The sequence below is a fragment of the Nycticebus coucang genome, chromosome X (genome assembly GCF_027406575.1).
Source record: "Nycticebus coucang isolate mNycCou1 chromosome X, mNycCou1.pri, whole genome shotgun sequence".
NCBI lineage: Eukaryota > Metazoa > Chordata > Mammalia > Primates > Lorisidae > Nycticebus > Nycticebus coucang.
In genome coordinates, this window is record NC_069804.1 from 123208417 (window position 1) to 123222112 (window position 13696).

At 38.6% G+C, this 13696-nt stretch overlaps 1 protein-coding gene and 1 non-coding gene across 7 annotated transcripts in view; both read right to left on the reverse strand.

Moving 5' to 3' along the window:
- Positions 1-13696, reverse strand: part of LOC128578524 (plastin-3) — a 108351-nt gene that overhangs the window by 59882 nt on the left and 34773 nt on the right. The window contains exon 1 of one of the 6 annotated variants that reach the window (XM_053581202.1): positions 10063-10147. The exons of 4 other annotated variants lie outside the window; for them this stretch is intronic. The gene's annotated coding sequence lies outside the window, so the exon portion shown is untranslated. Of the gene's footprint in view, positions 1-10041; positions 10148-13696 lie in introns of those variants that run through there. One more of the 6 variants, XM_053581203.1, reaches the window with a different exon arrangement.
- LOC128578836 (small nucleolar RNA SNORA19) lies at positions 4999-5127 on the reverse strand. The gene has a single exon (XR_008377940.1). It is a non-coding gene; the product is annotated as a small nucleolar RNA SNORA19 (small nucleolar RNA).

Below are 13696 nucleotides of genomic sequence, written 5' to 3' on the forward strand. Positions count from 1 at the left end.
TAGGTATGAGGTCTCATTCTTGCTCAGGCTGGTCTCCACTCGTGAGCCATCAGGCCCAGCCTATGCAGCTAAGTTTGGGAGAACTTATTATCTATTATGGACTTACTAAATGCTTTATATATTCAGAATCTAGGATCAAAAAAGATAAAAGTTTTGTATACATTATGTAAGTTATTTCTCAGAAAAGCTCTGTGAGCCAGGTGCAGTGTTATTTCCATTTTACAGGACAGCAAACAGGCTTAGAGAAGTTGAGTAACTTCCTTGAAGTCACACAGCTAGTGTTAGAGGCAGACCATGTCTCAAAGCCAGGCCTGTCTGGCACCGAAGTCAAAGTCGGTATGTGTTTTCGGCCATTATTCTCCACAGCAACCGCTTATTGAATGACTTTACTTCCCCAACAAGACTATCGACTTATTAAAACAGAAATACAGTTTACTCAAACAGGTATTCCCCACAGCACTTGATAGAATGCTCGGACACAGTATGTTCACAGTAATTATCTTTTGAATTAAAAAGGGCCCACAACTAGTATACACAACTGTTAGATTTGTCAATTCCCTTTCCTCCAAGTTGTAACTGCTTATGCCTTATCGATTATATAATCTCTGCCAGATATTCCCAATTTTCTATAACCATCCTACTAGCCACACTTCACTACTTCTACTTTCAACAAAACTCACAACTTCTTCTTCTTCTTTTTTTTTTTTTGAGACGGAGTCTAACTCTGTTACCCAGGCTAGCGTGCCATGGTGTCATAGCTCATAGCAACCTCAAACTTTCGGGCTCCAGTGATCCTTTTTCCTCAGCCTCCCAAGTAGCTGGGTCCATAGTTGCCGGCCACATCTTTCTATTTTTATTTTTTTATCTGTCTATTTTTAATAGAGACAGAGTCTCACTATTGCTCAGGCTGGTCTCCAATTCCTGAGCTCAAGCAATGCCTCGGCCTTCCACAGTGCTAGAATTATAGGCGAGAGCCCACGCCCAGCCCAGAACAAACTTTTGATCCCAGCTATCTTCCTGAACACATTCTGTTTACTCCTACATCAGTATCTTTTGTTTTATCCTGTCCTTTTACTCTTTCCCTCTCTCCCACTAAGGACTTCCTCTCTCTGTATCTATTTCTCACACTCAGAATGCCCTCTCCTTGACTTTTCTTCTCACCCTATCCCAGTTCTAGTCACCCCTCAAAGTTCAGCAGAAGCTTCATCCTCTCCCCCAAGCATGTTTCCCAAAACTCCACTGATCTCTCTCTTCAACTCCCACAGAATTGAGAATCTTGGCACAAAAGTTAGCAACTTAATTACAGACCTCCCCCTATAGTGATACAAGTGGATATGAGGACAGTTTGGCTGGGACATCCGTCATCTTACTTGATTCAGTTCATCTGCCTCCCCCACACAGGTCTTTAAACTTAGTCAAAAAGAATAATTTATTTTTTTTGTTTTCTGGAAAAGAGTTTGAACCTGCTGAGGTGCTGGAAGAGGGTGGAGAAGGAAATTAAGAGAAACAGGGGTACGGATGGGATTTGAGGAAATGCACCTGTGTGTTGGGCAGACTGGGTGAAGGGCAAGAGTTGGAGATAGGGAGAGAGGAGAGGAAAGAGAGGAGAGCACTCAAAATAATAATCTTGACAAAAGAAAACCATTATTTCACCAACAGCACACAAAGACTTGTCTAATTCCTTGCTCTGCAAGTCTTATTTCAAGACTGTGTCTGGAGACCAATCTTTTTTTTTTTTTTAGGCTATGAAAGTTTAGACTTTTATTTTATCTTAGAAAGGGAAGAGAGGAACTCAGAGAGAGAGGAAAGGAGTGGGAAAATCTGGAGAAGGATTCTTAACTTCATCTTTCTCTTGAATACATCATAACACCTTGCTGGATACTGGAAACATAGGCAGGGCTTAAAAAAATATTCCAACTTATTGCAGTATTTCCAGGGTGGTGGTAATTACCAGCATGCCCAATCTCTGGTGACCACAAAAATGAGAATTTGAAAGCTGATAAGTCTGTGGGGTCCTATAACTTCATGCCCTAAGTTTTATTAAAGAAAAAGCAAGTGCCTGGGGTAGATAAATGACTTTGCCCAGAACACAGAGCTTTATAGCAATTGTAAAATCTTAAAAATGAGTATATGAAAAATTACTCTTCTGGTAATTACTTTCACCAAAAAAAAAAAAAAAAAGAGGCTACAGACTGGTTTGCAAAGGGAGGCTCCATACCTAGTATAGCCAATGGAAGATCATTTAAAATCTCTTAACAAGTGTGCCAAATTTCTGAATAACACATGATATTGAGAAATAAGAACAGATACCAGAAAATGTAGATGGTGACAGACCCCTATAGTTAATACTAATTTCTTTTCATTACCTTAAAAGGATAAGGGGATTCACTTAAACTTTGAAACGGAATAACCAAAAGTGTAACTGTAGGCTCAGCTCTGTTGCACAGTGGTTATGGCGCCAGCCACATACACCCAGGGTGGTGGGTTCGAACCCTGCCTGGGCCAGCTAAACAACAATGACAATTGCAACAAAAAACAGCCGGGCGTTGTGGTGGGTAACTGTAGTCCCAAGCTACTTGGGAGGCTGAGGCAAGAGAATCACTTAAGCTCAAGAGTTCGCAGTTGCTGTGAGCTGTGACAGTACAGCGCTCTATCGAGGGCAACATAGTGAGACTCTGTCTCAAAAAAAAAAAAAGTGTAACTGAATAAAACATATAGAACATAGAAAACAGGTTCTGTAAAGACTATACAAAATTGTTTTTTTAGAAAAAACACAAGTCATCAATCCTTTTTATTTGATGCATTTGATTGCTTTTTAAAAATAATCATCTTCATTGAAGTATAATTTACCTGCAATAAAATTCATCAATTTTAAGCATACAATTTAATGCATTTCATTAAAATAGTCAAAAACTATCACCACAGAGCTGGGCGAGGTGGCTCACGCCTGTAGTCCTAGCACTTTGGGAGGCCGAGGTGCATGGATTGCCTGAGCTTGTGGGTTTGAAACCACACTGAGCCAGAGCAAGACTCTGTCTCTAAAAACAGCCAGGCATTACGGCAGGCACCTGTAGTCCCAGCTTCTTGGGAGACTGAGGCAAGAGAATTGCTTGAGCCTAAGAGTTTGAGGTTGCTGTGAGCTATGACACCACAACACTCTGAGAGCCAAAGTGAGATTCTGTCTCAAAAAAAACTATCACCACTATCACAATATAGAACATTTATGTTAACTCAAAATATTCCTTCATATCCCTTTATTGTGAATCCCATCCTTTCTATGAGTCCTCGGAATCCACCGATCAACTTTCTGTCACTAGTTTTGCCTTTAGTGTAATTTGATATAAATGGTGTATACCCTTTTGTGTCTGGCTTCTTGCACTTAGCATAACACTTTTGAAATTAATCCTTGTTGGTTTATTATCAATAATTCATTCTTATGATTGCTGTGTGATATCCCACTATGTGGATATGCCATCACTTATTTCTCTATTCGCCTATTTATGGACATTTCAGTTATTTCCAGGCTAGAGCTATTATCAGTAAAGCTGGTACAAACATGAAAGTACAAATCTTTGTATGGGTATGTTTTTTCTTTTCTCTTGAGTAGATGCCTACAGTGAGATTGCTGGCTCATACAGTAAATGCATGTTTAATCCTACTGACAGACTGTTTCCCAAAGTAAGCTGTACCATTTTGCATTTCCAGGACAACGCATTGAGTATTCCAAAGACTCTGTATCTTTGACAAGACTTGTAGTTATCTGTCCTTTTAATTTATGCATTCTGATGTATGTGTAGTAATGTGTCTCACTGTGGTTTTACTTTTCATTTCCATAATGACTAATGATGTTAAGCATAATTTATGTATAATTATTTTTCACTTGAATATCTTTGTGAAAACTTTTTCTTTTTACAATTTTTCTTTCATATTTTTATACTACTTTTCCATTTCAGAATATTAGAAGGTATGTGTTTTGTTTACATACTTTGTTTTTGTACAGTGTGCCAAAGCTGTAAGAGTACCCTTCACTCAGATAGTGTATACTGTACTCAACAGATGTAAAATTTACCCACCCCTCCTTTGCCCTCTCCCACCTTAATTTTCATTACGCAAGTGTTGATTAGTTGGTTCCAATTTGGTATTGAGTAAGTGTTTATTTCCCTGTTTTTGTGATGCTTCACTTAGAATGGTTTCCATTTCTATCCAGGTTGTCACAAAAGATACTACCCTGTTTCCCCGAAAATAAGACAGTGTCTTATATTAAGGTTTGCTACCAAAGATGTGCTAGGTCTTATTTTCAGGGGACGTCTTATCTTTCCTGTAAGTAGGTCTTATTTTCGGAGGATGTCTTATTTTCGGGGAAATGGGGTAGATCACCATTTTTTTCAAGGCTAAATACTGCATAGTATGCACATATCACATTTTATTAATTCATCATATACTGGTGGGTACCTGGGTTGTTTCCACATCTTTGCAATTGTGAATTCTGCCACTGTAAACATTCAAGGGCAGGTGTCCTTTTACAAAATGACCTTTTTCCTTTGGGTGTATACCCAGCAATGGGATTGCTGAATCAAATGGCAGGTCTACTTTAAGTTCTTTGGGATATCTCCATACAATTTTCCATAAAGGTTGTACTAATTTGCAGTCCCACCAACCGTGTATATATAAGAGTTCCTTTCCTCCACATCCACACAAGCGTCTGTTGTTTTGGGACTTTTCATTACGAACCATTCTTATCAGAGTGATAACTCATTGTGGTTTTGGTTTGCATTTCCCTAATGCTTAAAGAAGTCAAGCATTTTTCCATGAGTTTTTTGGCCATTATATGTCTTCTTTTGAAACATTTCTGCTCATGTCTTTTGCCCACTTCTTATTTATTTATTTTTTTGAGACAGAGTCTCACTATGTCACTCTTGGTAGAGTTGCCGTGGTGTCACAGTTGACAGCAACCTCAAATTCTTGGGCGTAAGCAATTCTCTCTCTTTTTTTTTTTTTTCTTGTCTGAAGGAGACTGGCAGCATTACTACTTACAGTTATACTGCTAATTAGCCTTCAACTATTTGTATAGCACATAAGAAATAACACTGCTCACATATAAAGAAAGCAGGTCAATGAAATGTGCACGCATAAGCAATTCTCTTACCTCAGCCTCCCAAGTAGTTGGGATTACAGGCACTCGCCACAATACAGCTATTTTCTTGTTGCAGATGTCATTGTTGTTTAGCAGGCCGGAGCTGGGCTAGAACCTGCCAGCCTCAGTTTATGTGGCTGGCACCATAACCACTGTGCTACGGGCTCCAAGCCTTTTGCCCACTTTTTAATGGGGTTGTTTGGTTGTTTCATGCTGATTTGCTTGAGTTCCTTCTACATTCTGGTTAACAGTCCTTTGTCAGATGTATAGCATGCGAATATTTTCTCCCATTCTGTGGGCTGTCATATATGCTTTTTTGATTGTGTCCTTGGCTGTGCAGAAGCTTTTTAATTTGATTAGGATTGTACAGAGTTCTAAAAGTTCTTACTTCAAACTATTGGTATTAAATTGGCACTGACCATAAAACAAACCATACTCTTTCAAAATGAACACACAAGTGCTTATCTTTTCTTGAGACACATTCATTCCAATGTATGACAAGCTTCTGCTTCACCATATATAATATTGCTTAATTTCAGCTTCTTGAACGCTAAGTATTATGAACAACCACTCCCACCATATCAGTACTAATAAGTGACTAAGTCTCAACCACACACTCAAGTATCTGACTTATTTTTCATTTTAGAATTTTTTTTCTATCAAGATTGTTCTCAAGGAACACAGTGGCTTAGAGTTTTGTTTGCTTTGTTGTAGAAAACTTTCATGGAATCTTAGTAAAGGAGTAATTAGAAGAGCTTAATAGGGTATATTCATCATTCTCATTTAATGGTTTGTTGCTCTGAAAGTCAAAACAAGGGAGTCAAACCCTAAATGCCCTTACACGTATCACAGGTTCCTTGTCTGGGAAGTTTAGGAAAGGTTAAAGCAGAAGTGGTGAAGGGTTTTACTATTTATTAACTCTAGTACATCAGCATTATTATTTCTTCTTATAGTCAGTGCAGGTAGCAAACTTCTATGAAACAATATTCAACATGTACAGCAAAGTTTGCGAGGTTATTTTTCAGGCCTAGATTTTCTGATAATTCTATTTAACATTTCAGCTGCAAAGTATAAAACTCAACAGAGGACATCTTTTCATATCCCAAACCATTTTCTACATTTGACCTTAGCCAAAAGGCCAAGAACCTATGAACAGTATTTTCTCATGAGGCATTGTTATATGTGCTAACTAGGTTATATAATATCAAAAACTAGAGAATAAAGCAACTGCTTTATGAAACATAGATGTGGGTATATTGAGAAACTCTACTTCTATAATTTATTTAGATTAAAATAATATGAACACAAAAACATATCATGTCAGGAAACACAGTATAAGATTTTAGGAACATTTGTGAAGAAACCTGAACAATCTTACTATTTCCATGACCAAATATGCTTTGAATTCAAAATCAATCGAGAAACGAACTTTGGAAGGCCATGTCTGTGACTGAAGGCCAACTCCGCCCTTTATCCGATCCCAAGTAGCTGCCTACCTACAATTGGAAATTTTGCCTTGGGCATATCTAAAACACCTTTAAGGAGATTTGAGTATCATTAAACAGTGTACTGTTTAATGTGAAGAAGAGATTGCTCTGTCTTGCACATAATGCTACTCCATACCCCCTGAAGATCCCAGAGAGATTCACAAAGTTTTTATTAAGAAGGGCAGGGAGCGGTGCCTGTGGCTCAAAGGAGTAGGGTGCCAGCCCCATATGCCAGAGGTAGTGGATTCAAACCCAGCCCTGGCCAGAAACTGCAGAAAAAAAAAAAAAAAAAGGCAGAGAAGCAGAGCTGGGAATAGAGAAGTTATTTGCAAAGTCACGCACAGAGTTAAACTAAGCTACCTTAGCACTCTTCCTACTTCTCTAATACTCACAACCAACTAAACCGTAACTAATTTCCTGTTTGTATCTTTTTTTTTTTTTTTTTTTTTTTGCAGTTTTTGTCCGGGGCTGGGTTTGAACCCTGCCACCTCTGGCATATGGGGCCAGGTGCCCTACTCCTTTGAGCCACAGGCACCACCCCCCTATTTGTATCATTTTAAAGGAGCTGCATGGTGGGATAATGGTAGCTAATCAGTTCCTTCGGTTCCCCATATTCCTGTAGCCTTTTTCATTATAATGACCGTCTATCCACTTCCTCCTCTGGCTCTTCCATGAGTCTATGAGCTCCGTGACAGTGAGTTGTTGTTTGTATTTTGCCTCACAAGTACTCACTGAATGTTTGTTTGTTTGTTGTTGGAGACAGAATCGCTCCATCACCCTCTGGCACTCTGGGTAAAGTCAGCCTAGCTGAGGGTAACCTCAAACTCTTGGGCTCAAGCAATCCTCCTGCCTCAGCCTCCTGAGTAGCTGGGACTATAGGTACTCACCACCATAGGTGGGTACTTTTTAGAAACCAGGTCCTCCCTCTTGCTCAGGCTGGTCTCACACTTGAAGGGATCCACCCACCTCAGTCTCCCAGTGTGCTAGCATTAAAGGCATAAGCCACCATGCCTGCTGAGTATTTGTTTAATAAATAGATTTTGATGGAAGCGAGTAGGAAAAGTGCACAGATCCACACATCAATACAGGCTTTATAGTCATCTCATGTGGTTTAAAAAACACTCTATTAGAGAAAGCTGTGAACAAAATAACGACAAGATAATGTTCCCACATTCTTCACATACAATTAGCCTGTTATCACGCTTTAACTATCTACTCCTGTTCAATACTTCAAGATAACTAGAAAGGCTTCAAGTTGTTTGCAACCTGTTCTTTGTATTTAGCTGAAAGTCAAACAGAAACAAGTCTTTTCAGAAACAGTTTTTACTTGCAACTATTTTGGCATGCAAGCAGCACATTTCACCTTTACAATAACACACACACACACACACACACCGTGCACAGATCTTGTTCTGACAGATCTGCAATTTACAGATACAAGTTAATATTTAGAAATAAATATAAGTTGCCCCAAACTAAAACTATACTTACGTTTTGTATTATGAACATTTTCAATATAACCAAAAGGAAGCAAAAATAGTACTACAAACACCCATAAACTCATCACAGATTCTTCATTTGTCAGGATTTTCCCACAATTGCTCGTTTCATCTCTCTTCCTGTCCTCTTTTCCCCACCCCAATCTGTATCTCTTCCCTGAATTATATTCAAGCGAACCCCAGATATCCTGTGATTTCACCCCTATATAGCTGTTAAGAAATAAGTTATTTTTTCTGGAAACACCTCTATTTTGTGCTAGAGTCAAGCATAAACTAGATTCTAATTGATTTTTTTTTCAGCACTAGTTATCTATGAGTCACTTAAACCCCAAAGGGTGCCCAACCCTGTGTCATTTCCTGGAGGAATATCAAATACCTCCATTTTAAGTAAAAGTTTTCTTTCCTCTTTTTGTACTTAATAAACAAAGATAAGATCTGAAAGCAATGGCTATTTAAAAAATAAGTTAATACATAACCTTTCTAATAATAGAAACATTCAATTCAATTTAGGTAGATGGAGGACATTTTTAAAATGTTTTCCAAACAAGAACGTTATAGCTATTTAATGCAAATCTTAATTATGATCTATAAACCCCCTCTCCTGTGATGAAGAAAAGTATATTAAACCAAAAGACAAAACAGGAAGGCACCTCCTGCCCTATTTTTACAACTAATTCATTCCGAGGCTTGAAATAACCCACTTTCCTTTTAAAAGGTCTAATCTTTTTCCATATTTCCTAAGTAAACTTTTACATTCTCTAAAAAAATATGAAAATTTGTGGAAAAATAAATCTGCTAATGAAATTAATTAACCTTCACACCTGAGAGATATTTCCAGTTTCCTTTCCTATGAAAACTAATGTAAGTTTGAGTGAAGTGAAGGGCAACCTTCAGGGGTATTGTGTGAGGGTGTGAAGTTAGGCAAGATCAGACTAGTTAGCATGCTTCAATTCAAAAGGAAAACACCATAACATATTCTGACCTACAACTGAGAAATCACTGGATACACAATTTCAGCCTAGACTTGAGCTAAGCAGAAAGTTTACCTGCAAGTCACCAACAGTGCCTCTTGTAGTGTTATATACCTTGCTTATATATGCTCTCAAATATATACTTGTTCATTGAAAAAAACTAGTCTTTTGTTTCATACTTCACTTTTCACTTCATATAAGTGTACTAAGTACAACCAATCTGAGAAGTGACTCAACTCAGAGTTAAGATTTACTAAATATGCTTCCCTCTGCCAGAAATGTGGGGAAATAAAACTTACTATGATCACCATGTGATGGAAAACCCTGGTGAATCTGAGCACCAGAAATCACTGCCATTGCCATGTTACAGTAACACCATCACAATTTCATTATTCAACGAGTTTCATGTATTTTGTAAACTATATAAACACTAAAGCAACTGTTTGACGTAAGTCACTTTACAAGAGTAAAATACCAATCTAATCATGACATGCTGTCATGACAGCCACCTCAACCTCTATTTCACAGAATTTTGAAAAACCATTTAACAGAGATCCAAAGTATTTGAAATCCTGCCTACCCTGCCCCAGCAAGATATATAGGCAGATAATAATTTTTATCATTTAAGTTTTGGGGTATCTAACTTAACAAATGTCTATATAATTAAGGATTTTAAAACCCACTTTTAAAAAGTGCAAAGTCCCTAAAATGTTCCCCAAGTAAAGAAAACAGTACAGAGAACATATTAGATTCTAAACTTCAAAAATTTCTTAAAACAAATTTGATTCTCCTTGAATAAGTATCTAGCAAGTGCCTCTGAATGTTTTACTCAAATAAGTAAAAGGAATTTCAGGCCTCTTAAAGTAAACTTCTGTTTAAATATTTAGTATTTAATTTTAAATTTAATAATCTAACGTAAAAGGCTATCATAATAATATTAAAATAGTTACCCGTCTGCAAGGAGAACAAACCTGTTTCTTTCTCGCAGCACTAATAGAAAAGAACCTTCTCCCACGCCTAGAACGGCAATCTGGAAACCCAACATTCTTCTTACAATTACAACTTTAGCGAGCAAGTCACAACACTTCCTGCTAGCAAAAGAGAACACCCTGACAAAAGAATGATACAATACTTACGAATCCCCTTCCTGTCAGGCCTGGGAGTATTTTGCCAAGGATTTAATAAATTCTAACTTAAACACAACATTTAGAGAAAAGTTTATTTTTTCATTTCGGCTCCAGTAAAACCATACAAGGAATCCAGGGAATTTTAAAGTTGGTTCAGGTCAAACAGCTACAACCCATATACCTATTTAGAGTTTGAACAGTAGCCAAGTAACCTGCTTATTTGAGGACACATGGAACAGCTTCTCCCCAGTGCCCCAGTCGCTCATCCACAGTCAAGTACATTACTTAGGCTGGCAAATTAACTGCCTCATACCACTTATAGTTTCTATTATTCATTTCAACCCACATACAACATTTACACTCCAAATGCCAGGTACTGTAGCACTCATTTCAAGTATATACATTTTATTCTATTGAAAATGTAAGCTCTTACGTGTAGCACCAGCATAGCACATAGAAACTAAGCCAATACTTGCTGAACTGAATAGTTTTCTCCTAAGAAAGAGATCTGGGGCAAAACTGGGTTCAAATCCTAGCCTGACCTTGGGCAAGTTAACTCTTCTGTCTCTATTCTATCATTCCAGAAGGAAAAGAATGGTAATTCCTTCATTCAACAGTAGCTACTTTCTACGTTGTTGTGTGGCTTAGATGATTTATTAAGCCTCGTAAATTTGGATCACAGCCTGGCACATGGTAAACACTAGGCATGTGATAACTGCTCTTATTATTGAAATTTGCTTTTTAGTTGGTCTAGCAGTCTAATCAGTGAATTGCTAAACAAAGCAGCTGGTTAAAATCAACAGGATACTGGGCTTGGCTGAAGAGACCATTTCTAGACTGATACAGGGCAAGTTAATAAATGGATAAATGAGAGGAAATGGAGCACAATGGAAGCACCAGGGTCTTAGGAGTCTGACAGACTTAGGTTGAAGTCTGTGTGACTTTGAACAAATTAACTTAGCTTCTTTGAGCCCCAGATTCCTATCTTTAACAATGGAGCTGGGCAGGGCATGGTGGCTCATATCTGTAATCCTAGCATTCTGGGAGGCTGAGGCAGGGTGGATCACTTGAGCTCATGAGTTTCAGACGATCCTGAGCAAGAGTCCAGACCCCCCTCTACTAAAAACAGAAAAGCTAGCCAGGCATTGTGGCAGATGCCTGTAGCCCCAGCTATGCAAGAAGCTGAGGCAAGAGGATTGCTTGACCCCCAGGACTTTGAGGTTGCTGTGAGCTATAATGCCATTGCACTCTACCCAGGGTGACTGAGTGAGACTCTGTCTCAAAAAAAACAAAAAAAAAAGGAGCCACTAACCCACATATTTCATGAGGTTGCTATGATGATATCCAGGTCCAGCAAGGTGCTCAGCAAGTGGCAGACATTATCATAATCTGTCTGAGATAAAAGATACCTAATCTCATCTGCTGCTCTTATCTATCCCATGAGAATGAAATAAAGTGAGAAAATATGCTCTAGTCCTTCATGAACAACGTAAAACAAAGTAGAGTATTTTATGGTAACATAACTGAATTCCTGGCATAGGAGGAGACTCACAGTGCATTCATTTGAGAAAAGGAAGCCTCCCTGGACAGTCCCCGTCATGAGGCAGGCAGGGTTTGGTTCTCCTGTCCTTATAACCACCACAAGCAGATACCAGATTGTATTTTGTCTTGGAAGTGTTTATTTTACTTACCACAAAACTAACATGAAATATCAAAAGGCATTGTGATGGATGTATTACCTAGTTCAATGTAAGCATTTCACATTGTATATCGAAGCAGTACCCTGAACTCCATAAATCCATCAATGGAGATTAAATCACAAAGTTGTGATTTAATAAAAAATATTTAATTAAAAAAATCATTAATAACAAAAAAAAAAGAAAGAAAAGAAATATCAAAAGGTACCTGTAGCTCAGTGGCTAGGGCGCTGGCCACATACCCTGGGCAGGTTCAAACGGGCCCGGGCCTGCTAAACAATAATGATGACAACAACAACAACAAAAATAGCCAGGCATTGTGGCAGGAGCCTGTAGTCCCAGCTACTTGAGAGGCTGAGGCAAGAGAATGTCTTAAGCCCAAGAGTTTGAGGTTGGTGTGAGCTGTGATGCCCCCCCTGGCACTCTACTGAGGGCAACATAGTAAGACTCTGTCTAAATATATATGTAATATATATATATATATTTTATATATATAATCAAAAAGCAACACAATCCAGAAGAGAAGATGATACAGGACAGGTGGCGCCCCAGCCAGCTCCACCAGCTAAGGAGCGGACCTGCCGCCTCCGCCCTGGCAGTGTTGGTGCCTCATAGCTGCACAGCCGGCAGAGGAAACAGCGGGTTGGGTTGGGGGGGCACAGGAGGCTCCAGTAGCCTGAGGGGCCAGACAACTGATGAGGGGACACCAGTGCCTTAGTGCCTCCCTTCCCTTGCACTTGCGGCTGAACAGGGACCCCCCCCCCATTTCCTAGGCCTGGACAATTTCATGAATAGACTGTATCCATTCATTAACCTTGCCCCAGCAGAAGGTACTGTATCCATTCATTAATGCACTCACTCACCTCGCCCCAGCAGAAGGGACTATATCCATTCATTTGTTAGAACGTCCTGGCCTAATGTCACTACAAAAGACCCATGTGACTATATATAGCCCTAGATACAGAACCCAGAGAGAGACAGAGAGCTTTTTTCCCCCTGACTTGGGTTGTTTCTCTCTGCCTAGAGCTTTGGTGTTTTTGTATTCTTTTCTGTAAAATAAATCCTGTCTTACCACTGATCTGTGGTCCGTGGATTCATTCTTCAAATCACTAAGACCAGGAACCTACTGAAGACCTAATTCCGGTATCAAAGAAATATAACAATAGGAACCGGAAGACAAGTTTTTCCATGTGTCTTTGTTGCTTACTCACTGTGTGACTGAAACCCCTTTGACTTTCCTGAATCTCAATTTCTCCATTTGTTAAACAAGCACAGAACTACAGGCCTACAGCTTGTGAGGAAATACAGGGCATAGTAAGTAACAACCAAGCACTTTGAGCTAACTGAAAGAAAGAAAGAATATATATGTATATTGTATCACGCACTTATCAGACAAAAAATTAGGGCAGAAGCAACTGCCTCCAGTAAGAAGACAGTATCAGTGTTAGACCAGAAATATTAGGTTTTCTTATCCTTATCTTTCTTCAGCCATACCTGTCCCCTCAAACCAATTAGATGGGTCTGTCCCAAATGCTATGTAAGTACTCTTCAGATTTGTAGTATTATCATTGAGAAAATTAATGTTTTAAACATATAATGCTCAACTTTAGAAGATGGTGTTATCTTTTTAAGGAACAAGTTTTACAGTTATAACAGTGTTACCTAAAAACTGTTTCTCTGATATTCCCTTTTTTAGTTATCGGGAATGTATGTGCTATCCAAACTCGAAAGCTAATTTTTTATTTTTTTTTTATTTTGAGACAGAGTCTCATTTTCTTGCC